This window comes from Perca flavescens, chromosome 19, assembly GCF_004354835.1.
Source record: "Perca flavescens isolate YP-PL-M2 chromosome 19, PFLA_1.0, whole genome shotgun sequence".
NCBI classification, from domain to species: Eukaryota; Metazoa; Chordata; class Actinopteri; order Perciformes; family Percidae; genus Perca; species Perca flavescens.
In genome coordinates this window covers 13,726,598-13,750,033 of record NC_041349.1, presented here as the reverse complement: position 1 = coordinate 13,750,033, position 23,436 = coordinate 13,726,598, and the positions used below count along the sequence as shown (strand labels likewise).

The following is a 23,436-nucleotide window of genomic DNA, read 5'->3' as shown; positions in this document are numbered from 1 at the left end:
CTATAGACATTTCAGGGAAACAACCCAGTCTGCCTGGGAATTCTGCCCTTAATGGATTATTCTGAAGCTTCTGAATTCTGAAACGGATGTTCACTGCAAATGCTGGAAGCAAATGTTACCTTTCTGTAGTGAGGAGACATCATACAAAACCTTAATCACATCTTCTTTGCCATAGCCATAATCCAGAGGTTTTCAAACTGTGAGAGGTGAGGAGGGCGCTTTAAAACATTATTACCGATAGCGAACACAAAACTGCCTTTGCATACACTCAGAGAGTAATCAAAATGTAAATCACTAATCGTATTGGAAACTTTGTTGAACAGTGTTTAGCTGCAACAAATTATGCAAAGCAGCATAAGATTTCATTCATACATCAGTATCTTTAGATCTATAAAGCTGGAAATAAATCCTTATTAACTGGCTTGTACAGACAATCGAAATTTCGCTTTCAGCTGTAGACAGAGTATTGATGAACGCATAAACGTACTACTTGATTAAGTCCTCCTCTGTGTTTTTATTGTGCATCCGTACTGCAGATGGTAGTAATCAGCGCTGCAATTCCTGCATTTATCTTGCACTGTTGACATTATTTTGCTGAAAATGAAGCCAAAGAGCAAAAGTAATTAAGAAAGTGTGCCATGTAAAGCAGGCCTGAGCTGCTGATTTGCATATTGCTTATATAGAAAAGACTGCAGAGGCAAACACAGAGCACCTTTATGTCTCTGCGGGGGGCGAGTGTCACCTTGCATGACTAGAGGAACATATTTTATTAGACTGTGAAGAGGTAATGCATTCGGTGTATCCAGAGCTCTGGAAAATGTTATCCTAAGAGACGTGTAGCGAGGGGGTCAAAGGCCACAGCAGCAGCTACTTAAAGGGTAACTACCGTTTTTTTCAACCTGGACCCTATTTTCCTATTTTGAGACTGATGGGAACAACAATCTTTGACATTGGTCCAGTATTAAGCAAGATCGCTACAGTCTGCAGCGACGAAACAAGCTACAATGTAAGTTAATAGGGCAATTGTCCAGCTTGTATTTACCTTCACAAAAGTGCTTGTTTTGCCACTGACCGGCTCAGATTAATATTTTAAGTGTCTGGCAACATTATGGAAAGGATACCTTCAGAGATAGACCTTTAAAACCTCTCTGAGACCTTTCTGTTTAACCAGAAACAGCTCTGAAGTCGCTAGCGCTAAACCCACCAGACTCCATTTAAAAAAGTTATACTTTTAGCGTGTATAGAGACAACACATTTGCAGATGTAAATCGGTAAACTATGTGTTTATTTCAACTCGTGATGGTTGGAAAAGCAGAAAGACGACCCAAAACGGCTTTTCGTAGTTTAATTTTGTTTCTGTCGACTTTGAATGAAGCGTATTTTTTACGATGCTAGAATTACTGTTTATTTACATGGAGTCTGGTGGGTTTAGAGAACGCAATTTCACAGATGTTTTTATGTTTGAAAAAAAGGATCTTACTCCGTAACAGAAAGGTCGACCTCCTTAGAAATCCTTTCCATAATGTTGCCAGACACTTGAGTGAGCCTGTCAGTGGCAAAACGAGCACTTTTGTGAAGGTAAATACAAGCTGGACAATTGCCCTATTAACTTACATTGTAGCTTGTTTCGCTGCTGCCAACTGCAGCGATCTTAGTAAATAGTGGGCCAGTGTCAAAGATTGCTGTTCCCATCAGTCACCTTGACACAAAAACATAGGAAAATAGGGTCCAGGTTAAAAAAAAACGGTAGTTACCCTTTAACTGTTGCTTTTAATACTGTGTAAAAGTCAAGCTGACCTCGTTTTTTATTTATTGAACATTTCTGGTACAGGATATAAAATCCTCTATTCCAGACTCAAACAACACAAAAATAAAGATGATATGACACAAATTTAAAAGCAAACTATTTCATGAATCACATTCATTTCATGATTGAAAAATGACTTACATTTCATAAATACGTTACATAAATTACAAACCAGCTTTATAAATGTACATGACATCTTTTGACAGACAAAATGTATCCAACCTATTCTTGAAAGAGTTAACTGAAGGGGAACGCACAACTTTTCTGGAAGCTTCGTTCCATGCTTTTACGGCACAAAGTGTGAAGAAATTCTTTTTCATTTTAGACAACCATGTTCTGGGGTAAAGCTTTAAAGAATTTCCTGTGAAATCATACCTATTGCTCCAAAAATGAAAGACAGGCTCAACCGTTGCATCATATATTCCATATACAAGCTTATACACCTTAATCATACAGTATCTCCTCTGCAACCGTAACATATGACATATGTTACATGCTACATTATTAGTGGGCTTAATTCCTGACATGTTGGAAGGTCTGGGACAAGCGGCGGTCAGTCATTAAACATGTCAGACAGGCTCGTGCCTGATTCTCCCCCAATGCTCCAAACAACCATCATTTGCCAATAAATCACTAGTTGTGACATTCTTTGATACCAATTGATTTTTAGTAGGGCAATTTCTTCAAAAGGCATTTCAGAACTTAAATTCCACTCTATACTCCTGTTCCCTCAACCCTTGTCTTTCCATCAGTCTCCATCACCTCTCCCTCATCCGTCATCACCTTCTCTGCTTTCACCACCTCGTCAGCGCTCCATGTATCTCTCCGCCCGTTCGTCCCCTCCCTTACTCACTTGCTCCCCTTTGAATCATAGCTTCATTGTTATTCCCTCCCCGCTCTCATCTTTCATTTGCCGCGTCCCTCCTCGATCAGTCGTTTCTCGGCCCAGCTGTCGTTACTCACTTCATTCATAAACTTTATGCCGTCGCGCTCCCTCGTTCTCTCTTCTCCCTCCGCTCTCACGCTATCATTTTGTTTCTCGATCACGAGTGAGAATTAGAGTCACTTAGCTCACAGAGGACAATAAACAAACAGGGATTTGTCTTGGTGGCATAGTGATGAAATATGTGGTGTGTTATTCAGTGAAGACCAACAGGGAAAGGACACTGTTTGACAACAGGCTGCTCCTTTTAATCATCTAACTATTTCCACCATGCATCTCTCTCACTGTCGTCCTCTGTCCATCCATTTGCATCATTAATTCACCCTCTAGAAACCATCCGTCTCTCCACCTCTTACGTTTTTGCTTCTTTATTTTGTCTTTAATGTTTCATTTTTATTCGCTGCCACTTCATCCAATCATTCTGCTATTCCTTCTCATTCTCCTCCAAAGGTTATAGTTAGTTGCTTTATTGGCTTCATTTTCTTCCCATTTCAAGCCTCTATTTGGAATTGTTCAGCCGCATGTATTGTCTGGTATAGTGGTTTAGTCAGGAGAATTCATTGTTTTGTGTAAATGTTTATTAATAAGTATGATAATGTGATGGGTTTGTTGTTAGCAGATTAACATACATCTGCTTGTGTAGCTCGCTGCTGCAGTGACATACACTTTGATCCCAAGTACATCTTTACTATGCAACAGAAAAGCAGATCAAAGCAGGTGAAGCTGGGTGAAAACTCTGATAACGGCAACCAGCAACGTCAGACACAACAGCCTGACAGAGGGTAAACTAGCAGTGAGTATACGTATGTTGTAAAAATGCCTTGCCTTTTTTTAAAATATTTGTTCATTTCTTATACTGCACCTGTAACTTTTATTCTCGTATATGATCTGTTTTTATATTTTTAATTGTTACTGAAGTTACATTGTTGAAAATTGGAAGTGTATGACAATCTATGTAAGCGTATAAAGAGAAATAAAAAGTAAGACCGGTGGGACCGCAAGGATTGCGGGTTGAATATGTGTATAGAGCAACGGCTTATACATTGTCCCATACTAGCATCCTCAAATCTCGTATTATATGTTTTTATATTTTTTATTGTTTTCAACTGCTCGTTAATGTTTTATGTAAACCACTTTAAATTGCCCTGTTGCTGAAATGTGTTTTATTTTATGCTTTTTGGCTTTTTCCCTTTCCTTAATTGTGTTATATATCTATTTGTACACGTTATAGGTTTACAAAGTGAAAAAGTGAAAAAGCCCAAAGTCCACCCCAAAGGGACTTACCATCTCCAACAGAAAACACTGTTCACAAACTGCTCCAAACAGCTCTATTGTAGTCCAGCCTTTACTTCCGTGACAAACTTTGTAACACATGCTATAATGCTATAATAGCTGCTAGTGTAGCACGCCCTCATACTCTGCTTCTGACTGGCTAGTAGTCCTTACCTAGCTACTGCGCATGTGCGACTCCCAACAAAGATGGGACAGAAGTGAGATGCCTCACTCTGTAGCTAAAACAGAGAGCTCAACACACAGGGTGAAAAGAAGAGCTGCAGCAATGTGCAGTACAACAAAAAGATAGTGTTTTTTGAAAATTCAACCACATAAACCTATTTGGATATAACCTCTAAATACAATTACGAACCTGAAAATGAGCATAATATAAGCACTTTTAATGTTCCAGAAAAGGTGGTCATATCCCAGAGAAGGACTATTAGCAATTATTTTTTTTTTTATATTAACTGTCATTTTGTCCTCTGCAATGCTCAGGAGTTACTGAAGCGCCCTTCAACAACTCACTGACCGCTCCGTCAGGGTGCTGCCCTACAGCTTACTCTAACTCATCCAGAGACAGAGATTTGTTTTTGTTAGAGCAAATGTGAAAAGCTGGGATCCAATTATCCCGTGTAAAATTGCTAATAAAGTTATCTGCCTTGCCAGTGTGAAGGTGGGCGGTGTAGAAACGTGGGGACAAACAACAGATAACGCTAATCCTCCAAAACAAAACCAGAGTGCAAGAGTGAAAGAAATGTGGGTATGAGCATGCACGATAAGAGATAGAGAAGGTTTAAATCCATGTATTTGCTGCTTATTATACTGGTTCTGCTGTACAACATCAGTACAATCAGAGCACTATAAAATGTGTCCTTGTGCCAAATAAGAGTTGGTGTATGAGTGAGCGTGGATGAGTGCACACTGTATTACAGAGCATGCTGAACTAAAGTGTATCAAAGACGTCCTTGTACGGAAAATTAAGAGAGAGAGATAGAAGGCAATGGGCAGGTGAAGAGGGACAAACCAAAAAGCAACTAGCAGAAAAAGAACAGTGATGAGAGGCCATCCACTGCGGCTCTTTGATCAAAGGACTGTGCGGGAAAAATCTAAATGAAATACAGAAGATGACTTTGAAGTGGGTCTGACCTGTCCAAGGCACTAATGTAAAGTCATTTATGATCACAATGTTCACTTTTATCATAATCTTCTGCCACAATCTGGCAGTATCAAAGCCTTCTCCCACTGTGGCAAAAGAGGTAAAAGACACTCAAATTAAGCCACTATGACAAATGATGCTCTTTGTTCATATCAATTAGGCTAGGAAGAGATTTTGAAAAAACGTTGGTGATATTTGTGCCATCCAATCTCAGGAAAAGACCAACTGTACAAGAGCGGGAGAAACAAAGATTGTGTTGGATGCAAACCAAGATGGATGTCATACGGCACAGTGAGGACTTAATTCTTCTGTGACCAAGTACGCAGCAACATATTGTGTGTGTTTGTGTGCATTTCCCTTCCTCCAGCAACAGAGAAGAGCAAACACATTTCTAAATCTCTCAGATTAGAGCGAGGGAGTGGATTTGACTGCTTATCGACGGCAGAGCAGAGCAAATGTGAGTGAGTGTGGACAAACACACAATCGCGCGCAGAAAAGGAAGGCGTGAGTGACTGACGGGTTCTCTGCAGGGGGAAGGTGAAGAAGTAAGAGGCTACTGGGTGAAGACAAAACGCATTGTTCTTTAATCCACCTGCAGTTTGGCCACAGATAATTTGGGCTCGGTGGAGCACCTAATTGTTGCTTTAAAATCTCACTCATCCAAGTGATCATTGCCAAATTATGATGATGATTGCCAGACTTTTTCATAGCAGACAAAAGCTGCTAATTGACGTTCAAATGGAAATGGCCATGCTAACTGGGATGAAGTCACCTCAACCATCTGTATTTTTGGTATGAGGGGAAAACATTTGAGGAAAAGAAAAATGGAAATTGGATTCCAAGTCTTTGAGGAAATGTTTTGTCTATCATAGCCCGCATCATATAGCTTTTTGTAATCCTGCAGTTAAAAGATCATGAGTCAACCGCTTGCTGGAATGTCTAGAAAAAAATGAATGTGGAAATTAACTTCTGGAAAAAAGGATAAAGACAAAGCAGCTTCCGGTTTGCTTTTTCCCTTTTACGTGGGCTTCAGACAACAAGATGGCAAGAGAAACACTTGGTTATGCAAGAGCTGTCCCAAGAGACGTTATGCTAAATAAATGGTGGCTTGGTGATGCAGTGACTACTTACAGGGATACTTGGTGAACGGCTAACATGCTAACCAGCCAGGAACTCTCTGCGCTTGCTAATTGTCAGTTAGATTGGTCGCTAACAGGACAATAGGTTCAGATCATTTATTCAAAAGATATAATTGTACCAGTGACTCCTGTCGTTATATAAAAGTGGATGGTGCAGCTAATCAAGCTAATGGCTCCCTGTTCCCTTAAAGCTCAGCACTGCAGTGATTCTACTGAAATGGATTGATTTTACGGTTTTCAATGTTGGTGTGGTTTACACCCTTAAGCTGAAATGCAACTTCAAATCCACCTCGGGATGAATTTAGCAGTACTAGCAACAGATGAGTGATGCTGGAAAACACATGGACCACCCAGAATATTTTTGAATGCTGGGAAATGTATGCACATTAACTGGAAGTCAGTCCAACTTTTCTGTTTCCCCTCTCTGGCTGAATTTGAGAGTCAGCCTGCTGAGACACACACGCAAACCCACACACCCACACACCCACATGCAGGGAAGGTCTCAGCCTGTCAGATTCACACTGTCAAACAGGAGCACGGGATTCAGCTAGTGTGTGTGTGTGTGTGTGTGTGTGTGTGTGTGTGTGTGTGTGTGTGTGCGTGTGCGTGTTCGTGTGCGCGCGCGGTAAAAAGGAAACCTAAATTCTGTCAACGTTCTGTTGAAAGCTGCTTCTTTCTTTCTTTTTCTTAGCAAATGTCACAAGATTAAAGTGTCTAGACGACACGGACAGGGAGACAGATGCGTCAACAGTCAGTGCACACACAAACACCCATGCACAAACTTGTTGGTGAAGGCTGAGCGAAAGGCGCCCAGGGGTGTTGTGGGAACTGGGATTCAAAACAAGCCAGGAGACTGCTGAGCATGTGACGTTAACTCCCAGACAAAGCCATTGATCAGCCCAGACAGCGTTACTTATTACTTAGTATATCAATGTTTAATACACTGACTTCCCACTGGCCCCGTCAATCCATGGAATATCATGGGAAGCTATCAAGTTAACATGGATCGTTTCAAACACCATATTGCAGACTGCTGTAGTTACAGAGTAAGACTTCTCAGTAATTTAATTAAAGGGTTTTTCTCTTTGGTTCATTTAGGCCTACTTTTTAAAATGGTCATTTACACCGTTGCTAAAATCTTTGGATGATTATTCTTTGCATTCCGAGCAACAAGCCTACCTTTATCAACTCAAAGTGAAGCCTTCCTGGATGTTAATATACTGTAGTTCATATTGAGTGCACTCCCTTTAAACCAGCCAATAATTGTGGTCTGATTCTGTTGTTGGCATTCAGTGTAATAAAGAAACACATGGGCAGCAGTGGGATGGGGTTAACTGATCAGGATCAGACAGATAATTTTGTTACGGGGATACATACGAGTGCGTATAAGAATCTGACAGAGAGTAGACCAATCTCTTTTCTCCTCGTCTCCACCTTCTGTGCCTGCGGGTGAGCTAAAGTAGACAATCCCAGAGTGACGGGAATGAAAATAATGATTCAGCCAGGCGACTTTCAACACCTGGTCTCTCCTTCCCTCACAGGCAGCAGGATTAATAGACCGGTGAGGACAGGGGGAAGTACGGTGTGAGACAGAGAGAGACAATAAGGGAATAAGGTACAGATACAAGGGGTAGAGACCGAGGAGGGAGTTGGATGAATGTGGAGAGATGTTAGAGAGAGATGTTGGAGAGAGAAAACAAAAAAAGGGGAAGGCTAGTATGTGCAGTGTAGTATTTTAAATCAATAAATCTTTATTCTTCTACTCCCAACACCAAACGGCATCATGACGATTGAACCGACAAAAGCTTTACTTGTTGCTGCAGTAAACACCCGAGTCTGTTGCATCTTACCAAGATAGTTTTCACCAGCAATGATTGAATAAATAGGGGAACTGTGTATTGACTGCCATGATAATTAGACTTTTGCCTATAGACATTCAAAGTCCACTAACAGAAAACTGACTGGCAGTTAATATGGATCAAAGGCAGCTAAGACCATCTTTCCCATATACTCTTCCTGCCCCTTTTCTATCTAATCTCAAATATCCAGACAGCCATCTCACCAAGTTCACAGTTCTGGGGAGAGTTTAACACACAAATTGGATAGGTTTGGAGTCATACTAATAGAATTATGCTATGGAAAACTTCCGCAGTCAAACAAAAAGAAAGAAGTGACAGGGTTTTTTTTTCCTCTCATAGCCTCTGAAATCATTTAGTATTCAAAGTTCAGTCCATAATTTAATTTAATGTATCATTATTCCCTTGCTGGACTCTTAGCTAATTAGCCCACTTGACCTTTACAAGTTCAAGCTATCTATAGTAGCCTTTAGCTCTCAATTAGCTGACTTTCCATGATAGTTTAACTTACTGTACTTACCCTCAGTGGTGAAAAGTTCACTGTGTGCTACTTTCCCCGCATCAAACAGGACATTTAGCAGCTAGCTGGTGAACATAAAAGCATCTAGCAGCTTTATTAGAGTAACCTTTGGGGGTGGTTATGGAAGGCTTGTATCATGTGGACGCACCGACAGTTTTGTTGTTACTTAGAATTCCTCATGGGGGCGGCAGAAACTACGCACTATAGCTTTAAGTCAAAGTCTATTAGTATTAGTGGCAAAATGTATTGTGAGTTATCAAAATGTGGGCACTTTTAGAGTTATAGGCAACCTGTTATTGTGGTAGCTGGTTGAACTGAAGTATTAACTAAAATAAGTATAAACATGTCAAATCAAGTACCTCAAAATTGAACTAAACAGTACTTGGGTACATGTACTCAGTTCATTTACACCACTGCTTACACTTATCTGAGAATCTTTTCTATTCTTGATCCAAGTAATCTTAATTGAGGCCTTGTTTTTAAGTGGCTGATTCAGAGATGCTACTTTGAGAAGACCTTGACTGATGTTTACTTTAATCTGTCTGTCTCAACTTTTCTTTTTTGTCTATTTCTTTGATTTATTGCCCTTGGCATTGTCTCACAGCCATTCTCTTTTCTCTCACCATCTGTTGTTGTCTCTCACTTTCATTGATTGTCCTTATGTCCCCTTTGTAATTCCAAAATAGTCAATTACACTACACTTTGATTTGCAGCTTGTCTTTTTGTTGTTTTTTTTTTCACCTTGCACGTGTTCGCCTTCTTCACTTTCTTCTTCATCCCCACACACACGTATAATATATGCAGCCAGTGTATGCACACATACATACTGTACAAATGGAGGCAATCATTAGCTACTCGGATACAAAAATGGTTCATAACGAGAAAGATAATTTTGTCTATTAATTATGAGTTTTGTTTATCCTGCATCAAAATAATGTTTTACCCACATCTTGCTGCGGGGTGACGGACGGTGAGGACCCAAATGCAGAGAGAGGCAGGCAGGCAGGAGATGGTGGAACTCAGGGATTTAATTATAACAAAAAGCGGCAGCACAAAGACTGGAAAACTTACAAACATTAACTGACGGGCAAAACACAGGCAGGAGTAAAGTGACGCAGAAACAGACACAAGGCACAGGATGGAAACACAAGGGCATGGCCACAAACTAAACAGGCACGGACACAAAACGATCTGACACAAGACAAGGGGAACACAGAGACTAAATACATGAGGTGATGGGTAAATCCGAAAGAGGTGAGACAACAGGTGAAGCACATCAGGGCGGGGCAGGACAATCAACAAAGGCGGGAAACAGAAAGCAAAGCTAGACATGACAAGACAGAAGACCAGACTATCAAAATAAAACAGGAAGCAGGACAAACCGACAAAACATGACATAACCTAGATACAGACACTTGACACTAGACAACACCAGGGATAACAGAGACGACAGGAACACAATTCAGAACAACAAAAAACGGGAAACAAACACACAAAATACAACATGGTCAAAACAGGGTAAACAGAAATATACAAAACAGGCAACAGAAATGTCCATAACCACAACACATCTAATTAATGTAATAAACGCTCACGCAATTGCATAAATAAACTAGATGAGTGTAGTGAAGTAGTCGTTCTTTTATTGACTGGTGGAAAGTAATACTATGCTACTGCAGTGTGTTCATGTATTGTGTATTGTGTATAATTATTCATGTGTAAAACAACAAATGCATACTCAAAACAAACTTGTATTAGTGGGAGATTAATATCCAGACTCTAACCCTTCTATGAATAATTAATCAAGTGAAATAGCCTCAAAAGACAAATACAAATCTATTTCTTGTTTTGTTTTTGGAGTTGGTAATTCTAGCCATATAAGCCTAAGTCAGGCAGTTGCAAGCGGATGTCCCTTTTGTCTTCACCCATTACAAACCAAAAGGCATGAACTTGTGCAGCAGATTGCTGAAGATCTAAAGCGAGAGCTGAAATCTTCCTAAGCCCTTCCAGACACTGTCTGAGCGTTTGCTATGGTCTGGCTGGGGGCCAGATGTAGAGGGGATTTGACTTGGGTGGAATATTAGCTGGCTCTGCTTTGCTGGGCACACGCAATCATTTCATGTCCTGGACAAAAAAAAGTAACATTTCAGAGAGTTTTAAGCTGTCTTAGATGTTTAAGAGATGACAGAGTATAGATATAGAAAAATAAACTCCTTTATCCAAAATTCAAACTTAAACTATTGCAACACGCCATGCTTATCTTGGGGTTTTAGCCTTTTTAAAACTTTATCCAGGTACGGTTGCCTAAACCACAAATGCCCTTTTCCAGCAGTTCCGTGTTGCAGCAATGAGACTTTGCTCTACTGTTTGGCAGCTCACCATGGACAATGTGGATTGAGTAGGAAATCCACCCTAAAGCACAGCCACTGGCGATGTAAAATGTGTCATTTAGTCTGTACTGGAGTTGCTTATTTTGGTGTGCTTTTACATCTTGGGCTTAGCAATTTTAATTCTGAGGTTAACAACCGTCTGCAGCGATTTTGCACCAAGGTTCAGCAATCATACATCAATATATCAGTTGTTGAAGGAGCAGAGAGACCAAGATCTCCACTGAAAAAGGCACCCATTTATTACCAGTAATTGCAGTTAGAGGACAGATGTTTTTTTTCAAATTTTCTTAAGCAACAGGTTAATTCAGTCATTCAGTTTTGTAAGACTTGGAACAGTATTTTTGGAGATAAAATAAAAATAACTACCCAAGGGGAAATAAGTCGAGCTGAGCCGTTCTGTCGGGAAAATTTAAACAAACTAGTCAAATTAGTCACAGTCAAGTGGGGATGTGGGAGGAGAAACTCAGAACACAAGCAAAGGAATGCAGGCGGCCCTGCAAGTCAGGTTTAAGAGTTTTAGAGGCTGTGACATGGGAATCAATTCAAGGGCTAATTACACTGTACGGTGTACCAAGACGCAAGTGGCCTCAGCCAATAAATCTGTGAATGAGAATGTGTGTGTGAGTGACATCATCAAAGGTTAAGTACCTGTGATTAATGGGCTCACCTAAGCTGGCTTAATGGAGTTTTTATATCACTGTTTCATGTTGCTGGAGGGACAGTTACATACTGTCTGGTTGGCACTTTCACTGGGAATGGAAACACTATAAACCTCACTTCAATGAGAGTGTGTGAGAGGAAAAAGAAGTACAGAAAGAGGCGGTGAAGGAGTTGTTAAGTTGATAAACTGACAAGCAAAAGAGTATTTTAGGTGGTAAAGTGTACGTTGCAGCATATATTGTAGTCAAAATGTGTGTGTGTGTGTGTGTGTCAAACTGTCAAAAAGCAGTGCAACCGACAAATCCCCAAAGCACATCACCTTCAAAGGGAAGACTATCCAGAGACTGTGTGAACGTGACTCTGTGTATGTGAGAAAAGGAGAGAGTGCTGTTGTACTCTGTGTGTGTGTGTGTGTGTGTGTGTGTGGCAACTGTATCAGACACAGTCCTACCGCAGGATCATTCCGAGGAGAGGTGGGTAGAATACAGAGCGAGAGAGGAAGTAGGGGAGGGAAGGAAGTAGGAAAAAGAGGAGACTAAGCATGGATTTAAAAAAAGAATAAATAAATAAAAAATGATGAATGAAGGAGCAGAGGTTGAACGGTGGAGGAAGCAGCAGAGAGGGACAAAAAAAGAATGGTGGAGGGAGTGAAGGGACAAAAGAGGAAAAACAGCAGGGGCATAGATGGAGGATAGCTCAAGGATGGAGAAGAGAGCAGACTGAGGAGTTATGGGAAAACTGAAAGAGGCTGGAGGAATTTATTCTGCGCTCAAAGAAAAAAAAAATCACTTTTACACAATTAATATGATTTCCCTGAGAACGCAGGTTAGCAAACAATCGTTTGAATAGTTTTATTTGATTGAATTCACGCAATGTGCTTACAACCTGTGTGTATGCTCTCTAATCTATATTTCAAGCTCCTCGAACACTTGACAAATGACATCAGGGAATTGTAGGAAGTCTCGAAGCTGCTGAGCCACGACACGCACACACACACACCACACACCCCCCACACACCCCACACACATACACACAAACTGACAGGTGTGAAGAAAATGCTTTCTTGTGATAGAATCTCCCCGGGAACCCTTGGGACATACAGTACAGGGAATGTGTCATGTGGAAAAATGTGTGTTTGTTTGTGTGTGTGTGTGTGTGTGTGTGTGTGTGTGTGTGTGTGTGCGCAGCTGTTAGCCATCCAGCCAAACCCGCAGGCCGCCAGCAGACATATGTGCGTGTGTCTGCATGTGCACAGGTGCACAACAGCTTCTGTAATGGCTGTCGTGTTAAATGACAAACTTGCAACTTTCTTTCAAGTGAGTTTGGATACAAACATACAGTACATACAGGTGTAAAGTACTGCAGGAGCATGTTAAAAACACTGTGTGATTTTAAACTCAAAGGAGCGTCTGCCAAACTTGAGAGCACATTTTGATAAAAGTCTGATGGGAATATGAATGCAGAGTGGTTGCTTGCAGGTGCTTCTGTCGTGATCACCGTACTGTATAGACAAACATGAACCACCCGAGTGTTATACAGCTGCGTGTCTCCAGACTCCGGCTGGCTGTCGTATGCCTTCATGCATCACAGGTCTTTTATAGCACATCAGAGAATGGGATCTTCCTCCATCTGATATACTGTTGCTGGGTTGCATTTGTCAGCCTGTATTCATATCACACTCACACATCAGAGTGTGTAACAGCCTTGTTAAAACCGCGTTGACAACAGTAAGTGCTATAATGGATGTCCTTTAATGTCCTTCTAAATAATGGCAGTAAGAGTGAGTTTATGATTTTATCCATCCTACCAAATTCAATTGGTTCAATTCTATCCTTTCTTGTAATTTCCTTTATTAACCCAGTGAACGTCTCATTGAGATAAAACTCTCTGTGTTGAGAGAGAAATGGTCAAGAAAGCAGCATAAAACAGTGTAACAACAGGAAAAAAGCAACACCGACAACATAAACAGGTCAATGAAACTGCCACACATTACTAAAAATGGAACCCAACAATGCTCGAGGAAGTTGTTTTTTCAATTCCTTAACAATGGCCTGGAATTAACCAATAGTTCCAGCCTGTCAATCAATATAAAGTCTGTGGATATTATGCAAAATCTCAAGCAAGTTTTCAAATTACTGCAAGTTGACTTTAATAGCTTCCTGACATAAAAATCTAAAAACATGCTTTAAACCACGCAATCCAACTGATATGTTCCTTTAAAGTCATGAAAGGGAGACTCAGTTTACCCGACTGAAGCAGGAACTGGCTGGTAGTTAACATAAAGTAACCAAGTGGATGTCTAAGTGATGGATTGCCAGATACATCTGCTTTTGGCTACAGTATAGCGTCCAATACACAAAGATTTTCACCCTTTATAGTTTCCTTTGAAGGTTTCCTTCTCCAAATGTGTCAAGTCTGTGCATAATGTAAGCCAACCTAAAATACTTTGCAATATGCAAGTTATTGTTTACAGTATGTAACTTTCTCTAGTAATGATGACTCTCTTAACGTGACATCCCTTGATGTGGTGGATATACAGTATCTCCATATACTGTCACCTAAAGGATTATTAGGAACACCTGTTAAATTTCTCAATAATGCAATTATCTAATTATTATCAACCAATCACTTAGCAGTTGCTTCAATGCATTTAGGGGTGTGGTCCTGGTCAAGAAAATCTCCTGAACTCCAAACTGAATGTCAGAATGGGAAAGAAAGGTGATCTAAGCAACTTTGAGTGTGGCATGGTTGTTGGTGCCAGATGGGCTGGTCTGAGTATTTCACAATCTGCTCAGTTACTGGGATTTTCACGCACAACCATTTCTAGGAAAGAATGGTCTGAAAAAGGAAAAACATCCAGTATGCTGCAGTCCTGGGGAGTGAAAATGCCTTGTTGATGCTAGAGGTCAGAGGAGAATGAGCAGAGTGATTCAAGCTGATAGAAGATCGACTTTGACTCAAATAACCACTCGTTACAACCGAGGTATGCAGCAAAGCATTTGTGAAGCCACAACACGCACAACCTTGAGGCGGATGGGCTACACCAGGAGAAGACCCCACCAGGTACCACTCATCTCCACTAAAAATAGGAACATGAGGCTACAATTTGCACGAGCTCACCACAATTGGACAGTTGAAGACTGGAAAAATGTTGCCTGGTCTGAGGAGTCTCGATTTCTGTTGAGACATTCAGATGGTAGAGTCAGAATTTGGCGTAAACAGAATGAGAACATGGATCTGTAATACCTTGTTACCACTGGGCAGGCTGCTGGTGGTGGTGTAATGGTGTGGGGAATGTTTTCTTGGCACACTTTAGGCCCCTTAGTACCAATTGGGCATCCTTTAAATGCCACAGCATATCTGAGCATTGTTTCTGACCATGTCCATCCTTTTATGACAATGGTGTTCCTAATAATCCTTTAGGTGAGTGTATATTTTTGGATGGATGGTGCAATGCATTTGCATTTACCTGCTAATGTTTCCCTGACGATGTGTAGGTGGTTTGCATCTAAACCTGCCTGTGCTTTGACTTCCTGGATTTCATAGATTTTTACCAGGTATAACAGCTTCAGTTATCAGCCAAAAATACTTTTATCTACTGTTACATTGCATGGGTATGTTATGGGAATTTATCTCCTTGTGTATCTTTAGGGTGTGACAGTATTCCCACAAGACAGTCATCTTAAACCCACACGTCTATCTTAAGACACTCTTAACACCCCATATATGCAAACACTTGCGTTTTAGCTATTTATAGCTGAAGCTCTTATCTAAACGCATATCACACTCGGCCATGAGTGGCCATTATGTCATCTGATTTATTGACGCCGTTGACTTTCACCTTTAACATGAACAGGATAGTACACTCTCACCCATCTCCCTCCACTCCTCACCTCCTTTTCATGTCTGTCTTACTCTGTCAACTGTCCCTCTTTATTCCACACATTTCCTTTCCGCCTGCTCTGTTGGTATTCTTCACTCTGTCTCCAATGACAGTGCTGCAGTGGAGGACTGAACGGAGATTAAACAGGGAGGACATTGTAAAATAACTGCAGTCAGAGAGGTACATATGAATGAGAAGGAGATAGTGGCAGCCACAGTGTACGGCGAGGGAAATCTACAATGAGCCATGCAGGATGTAATTCGCACATTACCTCGCACTTGCATATTATTTCAAAGGACGCTCTGGGGAGTTGTAACAGCACAATGGGATTCCAGTCTATCACCTTGGATTTCATATTGGGAAAATTCTTGGCAAGGTTATCGCATGATTATGGGCTTTTATTTGTTTTTTTAACAAAGAATACTGATGTAACAGTATTTCCTTTAATGTTAAAGCTGTGGTAAGCAGTTTCTTTGGGCATTGTTAGGCATAATGATCTTTCAGCATAATGTAATCCAAGTGCTCGGAGAGAAAACTAGTGTTATCCACCTCCTCTTGGCTCAGTTTTCAAGCTTTAGAAAATCTAGCCCTTGACGGGAGACTTTGGCCAATCACAAGTCATTTCAGAGTGAGAGTGTTCCTATGGGCATGCATATGCCTGTGCAACAGAGAAGGGAGAGGGAGAGCTGTTTAAGAGGTCTCACTCTACTTCAAATTCTGGCTTTTCTTTTTGCTTCCTACCCACTGTAGCTTTAACCATTTTCTAGGGATGTCACGAGACCCGGTACTTCAGTACCAAAATTCTGAAAATGTGACGGTACTTGTTTTTCTACAGTACCGTAGGTACCGGGGGATGCAATTCTTCCGGACCTGAGGGGGCAGCACACGCCTACAAGTGTTCTAGTCTGCAGCTAATTGCTGGAGAAGAAGAAGAAGAACGCCCATTAGCACAGAAAAACAGAGCACCTCATCTTCGTTGCCGTGCACGACTGCTTCACCACAGTCAGTCTCTGGCGTTACCGTAAAGCATGATTTATGCTTCTGGGTTAAATCTACGTCTTGTCTACGTACGTAGGTACGTGGAGACACCTCTCGAAAACTCTAACTACACCTTCTCCATAAACAACATGAAATCAAGGAGAGGGTTAACTTCTCCTGCTACAGATTTTCCACCGTAGTCAGAAAGCACAGGGGAGACACTTTGTTTCTCTCACTATGCTTCTAGAGTCGGCACAACGCTCCAAAGCTAACCCCTGTCACTCTCTCACTCGCTCTACCACACACTCCCCACACACACACACTCTCTCACACACACGCCGGCCCTGCTATTATTTTAAAGAGAACGACGCACACACCAACGCACAAGTATAAACACCAGGCCACTAACGTAGGCTACGGAGAAAGCTCTGCGTGGAGCCTCCGCAGAACCGTAAATCACGCTTAACGTTACATCTACAGCAACGGCTTTCCCGACTTTACCTGGAGCTCGCAAACTGTCTGTTTGTCACAGCCTAACGTTAGCTCCGATAGCTGACATTAGCTAACTCAAGCACTTATTTTAGTGGACCTCTATAACTTCAGTTAAGTTAACTTTAACCATCCCGGTTCTATGTGGGGGTTCCAGGTGAACGCGTGGAAGACGGTACCGTACGCTGGCTGTGTGGGGATGTCAGGCTTCACAGCAGCGGGCTGTGGGGTCCAGAAGACGGGCGTTTTCTCCAGATTATATGTAAATCACACTCTCCTTGCCCCTTTTACTCCCCACCAAAACAGTGACAGAAAGGTGAAACTGACACTGAAAAAAGAGTGACAAGCGACTGCCTTATCAAATAAGCAGAGCGTGAGCAAAATCCTGAAAGGTTTCCAATAACTTGTTCCCCCCTAAAAATGCTGTCATAGCACAGTTTTGTCCAAGAACACACAATTGTTTTTTTCGCAAAACATGCTATACATGTATAGACTGATTAAATCACATTACGTAATAGCAGCTTCAGCCATAAAGCCTGACGTGTGGATTACGTGACATGCTGTAGTTAGTGATCTTCATTTATTTTTCATTTCCTAAAAGAATAAAAAAAAAGAGCATCATTGTCTCAAGCTCAATGATCAATATTAAAAAAGCGCAAAAGACTAAATCTCATAACATACTACTTTTTTTACCCACACTTAAGAGCACTTGGACTGTTTAACTTTGAATTCAATTAAAAATCAACATTTTGTAAAAGTAGGTCTCATTTTTCAAGAGGTTGATATCTCATTTTGAAACAAAACTCTCTTAAGTACTGGTTTCACAGCAGTTTTTTTCCCCCTTTTTTACTGCAGGCAATGAATTGTTTCTGCTGACTCATAGAAACAAGTTACTTTGAATAAAGTATAAAATAAAGAACAAGTAGACAGACACTTTGAGAGCAGTGGAGTTTTCGGTTACAAAACGGGCGTCACTTTATTTTTTTCACTCATTTAGTATTCCAGTCAACATTTTGGAGTCAGTCGCAGCTGGAAAATCCCAATTTACATACGACACCATCCCCTCACCATTATGAGAAAGATGTAATCAGACTCAAGAAGCCTCTATATGTATCTCTGTTGTCTATCTGGTGAGAGGAAGCAGCAGCAGCAGCTAGAGGAATTCATTCGCAGTTAATGAGGTTTATCTACAGCCAACCCAACACTGGTTGCAGGTCTAGAGGGAGGGGGCGGCGACGGTTGTTGCCGTTTTACGTGACTGTCACTTTAATTTTGTGGGTCTTAGGCCAGGAGAGTCTCAGGCAAATCCGCCAAATGAAAGCCTCTTCTGCTGAATGACTGAATCAAGCGCTGCGATCGCGGCTGAACGTGCACACACAAACATGCCGGGGTTTGTGCCTCTTTAACTTAAGAGGACTGAATGACTGTGGGGAAACGTGTCAAGGAGAGCTAAAGCTGAATGAATCTGAATCGTATAGGAACAATGGAAAAGTGCTTCCACACGATCCAAGACTCCGTTTAGCAAGATTTATTCAGACGGACATGGAGAGATTTTTGACAAGAAAGAAAAGCAGGGGATCCTCATCATGAAAACATGAAGAAGCCTATCATGCTCTCAAGTTCCCTCTCAATACAGTGGAGAGTCGTGATTTTTGCACCTCAAAACTCTTCCATCCTGATCAAGGTTTAACGAGCAGTACTCATTTAAAGGTTACAGGAAAACACACACTTCATGTTCTGAATCATTTTACGTCCATTAAAGTAACATGGATAGTTTTGTTATCAATTTTCCCCCAAGTTTAAAATGTTGGACACTGAAAAGAACCTGTGAAGAACCAACCCGAACCTAGTTCCACATTGCCAGACCTTCCTCCACAATGCTGCGGAGGAGGGTCTGGCTAGTCCACACAGCATTCTGGGATGGGAGAAAAACGTGCTCTGGTTTACTGCCATTTCTTTAAACCAATCCCAATCATTTGGGCGGTGGTAAGCGCCGGACAGAGTCCCAGTGCCTCTGCAAAATAGCCTCGGGAAGGAACTTGTTTTGGTGGAACATGTGTACGTTCAAAAGTTGTTTTAGTCGTGCAACAGAAAACTCAGATTGGACAGATAGTCTAGCTAGCTGTCTGGATTTACCCTGCAGAGATCTGAGGAGCAGTTAACCATAGTCCTCAGAAATCCACCGGAGTTTAAAATTACAACACTAGGAAAGCGGAAGGTTCCGGACATCCAGCCGAAAAGAGTGATATCCGGCGAAATTTTCGGTGGCCCCTGAGCAATCCTGGAAGTGAAATGTCGTGGATATAGACTAACCCGAACCCAACTTGGATAGCTTTACGAGCATAGTCAGAGCCGATCCGAAGGGACTCAAGGATAACAAGGCTCAGTCCCAAATGCGGTCGACCCAAACAGACCCTAATAGAGAAAAAATACCAGCACTTGCAGCATGTTGCGCTATCAATTAACAAGCAACCATGGTCACATTTTTTTTTTAAAGAGCAGCAATATAAAAATATTGTCCTAAGAACAAACAAATAAATGTTTATATGCTTCAAAGAGTTTTTTTTATAGAAATGATTGAACGTGAGAAAACGTCTGATAGCCTAATGGTGTTGCACTTGATTGTATATTGTACACAAAACTGACTGAAGTAGTTGTGTGAGGAATAAATAAAGAGATCTTGAGAGAGAAGGTCAAAACTTCTTTTACACCTCTGCACACCTGGCCAAGCGCTGTGTGAAGGGGTGTCTGAAACTTACAAAAATAGTGTGACTAAGCCAATCCAATCCCAATGTTGGAAAGGTGTACATATAGTCAAATATAGTCATATAGGTTCAAACACTGGTCAATGATCTGACAAGTACTTTAAAGCATACCGATGCCTTGAAAATCATTATCTGAGCCCCACACCATAACCCTACCCTAATTCTAGCCGCTTCCAACAGACCTTTAACGAACACAGGACCAGAAAAATTTCCTCACAAGGTTTAAAAGTCAAATTGGTCCTCACCATTTGCAGTGATGTACTCACATGCACTCACATACCGCCACAAGCCCACCACACAATCCCATTTCATTCCCTGAATTATTGGGCTCCCCCTCAAAATCTACTTTCCTCTTGGTTTGCGGGCACTCTGATCTCATCCTCTACAGTTATTGTTCTTTCCTGTGCAGTCTTTCCTATAGGTTATTTTCTTTCAGTCAGGGAGAGAGAGAAAAAAGCAGTTAGCGGCAATATGTCAAGCCCGCTGATCCACTCTGATTAATTCCCCATCAAACGGGGAGTGTGATGTATAGATGTGGCATTTTCAAAGGGGCATCCCGAGGCAAAATGGAGAATGTCTATGTGTGTGAGACAGACCCTGTAGCCATGTTTATGTATACATGTCTGACCATCTGTCTCTGTGGCTGTGCGTCTGTCTGTGGTTGGCTTGTGTTTAAAGTCTCATCATCCCTCATGCCATGGACTTTTCCATTCGCCTGAAAAACAAACAGCCATTTATAAACCACCCTGCATTTATATACCATTATCCAGTTGGTGGGCATCTGTCTGGCAGCATGAGCATGAAATGAGAGAGAGAATATCCATGGATAGATATTTATGACTGTCAATTATTTCAGTTTTTAGTGAATGAATGTAAGCATGATTGTAATAGAAAATGGGTGACGAATTAAATGATTTGCTAAGCAGAACCCTACTTCTGCCTAAAACACATATTTGCAGCGAAATAATCGGTTTCATGTTGAGAATACAAATCAATGAGCATTATCAGCGTGCTTCTTAAAAAAAAAAAAAAGAAATATGGACCTGGAATTGGAGAGGGTGATGCCAAGTGGGCTTCATACCCTCAGCAGTGTGACAGCCATGCTAAACCAACAAGACAGAGGGTAGACAGCATCAATACAGAGATTTAGAGAGGCCGTGTCTATTTCCATCTTGATTTTCTTTTCCATTTTCATGCCAATAAAGCATGTTGAATTGGAGACTTTATTGGAACTGAGACAGAAAGAGGAAGATGGAGAGCGGGTGATAGATGGAACTGAGCTGAGAGGAAGAGAATGAGAGAGTAATAGCATCCAGGCTATGATAAATGACAAACCTGAGTATTATCATGCATTCAAATGAGGCTTTAGGACTTGTTTACCCAAGTACCTGAATACAGATGAGTTTAAATTTTTTAGGTATCCAAAATATGCCTCGAGTCATAACGGTTTTGGATGTGTTACATGTGGTAACATACTAATTGTTCTGCCACAATGCCGCCAAGCTGACACGTCAGAGTTTGACATCATATCAGTGTGGCCAACCAGCCTTGGCTACTAAAAATATTTGCACTCCAGGCAGAGCCAGGCGTTTTAGATAAAACGCCTCCACCAAATGTTGCATGCGCAGCAAATGGCACTTGTGGCTCCATCTCTAGGGTGTAACTGAAGAAATCAGTGTTTTGTCTCGCAGATTATGTTGTTGAAAGGCAGAGGAGAAAGGAGAAAAAAAAATAAAAATCAGGTCCCAAAATGTCCCAAGCACTCTAATCCTCCCTGGAGACAGGTGGATTAGCGGGACATTCATTGAATAAACACGCATGTGTGCACACACAACACACACACACACACACACACACACACACACACAGATGATTTAATTCCCAGTTTAGTGCAGGGATTTGCTGTTGAATACCCCCCGAGCTTAAATGAGACGCACAAAACCTCCAGCAGAGCCACACCCTCTCTGAATGAAACCCAGCAGCACACGTTCGAAGAACTGAACACACCCTCTGAAAGATCCACAGCATTTTAACAAGTCATTTAGTCGAATGTTAAACCTCGAAATCGTGTTATTTACTCTTAAACCAAAGCGGCATACTGTATGTGAATGATGAGAAAATCCTACTTGATTTCAGCGCAAATCATCCAGAATCCTTCCTGATTGGATTGGTTTTCCTTCACAATACGAAATGTACACCACCTGGGCAGTTTTTTTGTTTTTTTTTATCAATCGTGGCGTTCCGGAAAATACAAAAAAAGAAGAACATTTTAAAACTCAAACCCAGAATAAATCACTTAATAAGGGCGTTGTTGCGGCGCACGTCAGACCAATTGGTCAGACAATGCGATGCGTAAAAACGCAGCTCTCGCAATCTCCAAAACAACTCAGCTGCTCCATCCACCTGTAAATCTAACGGTACGGTACAGTCAAGTTTTCATAATTTGACACATACTGTATATTTCTGAACCATAACGATGCACAATGCGCATTTGCTTGTTCAGCGCGTCATAACCTCACTATCGGTCTTATTCTCCTTTTAAGGTCTTAAATTCGATTTCCTCAAAGTTTCATTTAATCCAATTGAGTTCAGCCTCGTGCATTTGCTGTAGATATACTATCACAAACTTTCAACCTTACATTTCTTCACATAACTCAGAGAACCGTTTGTTTCAAAGACGCACCAAATATTCAAATTTTTCGAGTAAATGTGAGCTTTTTTTAAGAGACAGACGCAGGTTCACTCACCCGTGAAGACATTCGATTGTTCTTTCCGCGTCCCTGCAGTTTGTGATGTCCCTCTTTTTTTATAGCTACATCCTGCTTTTCATCTGTGAGCGCTGGCTACGGTATGTCCATGTCCTCTCTTCGGTTTGAGGAATAATTCTCCGCTTCTGATTTGGGCTATATCTTCTGAGCGGAGGCATTAAAACCCGCAGCCAGAAACTAGAGGAGGAAAGAGAACGGGCAGTGAGTGGAGGTCCAGTCTGGATTTCTTTTCAGTTTGTCCCGCACACAGCGGCAGAGGACCAGTGCAGACGCTCCGGACACGTTCTGCGGTCCATTTTGGTCCGGTGCGAAACGAGACGCGTCCTGCACCAAAACAGGAAACTAAATGACAGTAAATCCTTCTCAAAGTTCCAGGCAAAACAATAACTGTTGGTTCATTTGTTTACTAGGATGCTGAAAGATCCGTCTCCTTTCAGGAAAGTTTTAACACCGAAGACCAGAGCGCGGAGGGGATGAGAGAGAAAGCGATAAAGGACTCCTTACTGGAGCAGAGAGAAACAGGACGGAGGGACAGAGAGAGAGAGAGAGAGAGAGAGAGAGAGAGAGAGAGAGAGAGAGAGAGAGAGAGAGAGAGAGAGACTGCAGACTCGACCACAAAGTTGTCTCCTCTGGTCCCACACACTGTTACGCCTCAACAAGGTCTGAAATCAAACACGCTCTTGCAAATTTGGAATTACAAAGCCACTCTGCTGTGTGTAAATTCAAACAAGCTACACAGCAGCCAGAGGCCATATTTGTGATTCTTCTGGTATGTTTATTTATGCTGTTGGTGTATGCAGTATGGTG

The 23,436-nt window shown here is 41.4% G+C and overlaps 1 protein-coding gene across 2 annotated transcripts in view; it reads right to left on the bottom strand.

The window, feature by feature from the left end:
* The window catches only part of htr2cl1 (5-hydroxytryptamine (serotonin) receptor 2C, G protein-coupled-like 1), a 130,061-nt gene extending 106,924 nt beyond the window's left edge, over nt 1-23,137 (bottom strand). For both annotated transcript variants that reach the window (XM_028564170.1, XM_028564172.1), the window contains exon 1: nt 22,609-23,137. The gene's annotated coding sequence lies outside the window, so the exon portion shown is untranslated. The remainder of the gene's footprint in view (nt 1-22,608) is intronic.
* Between the last annotated feature and the right edge of the window lie 299 nt (nt 23,138-23,436).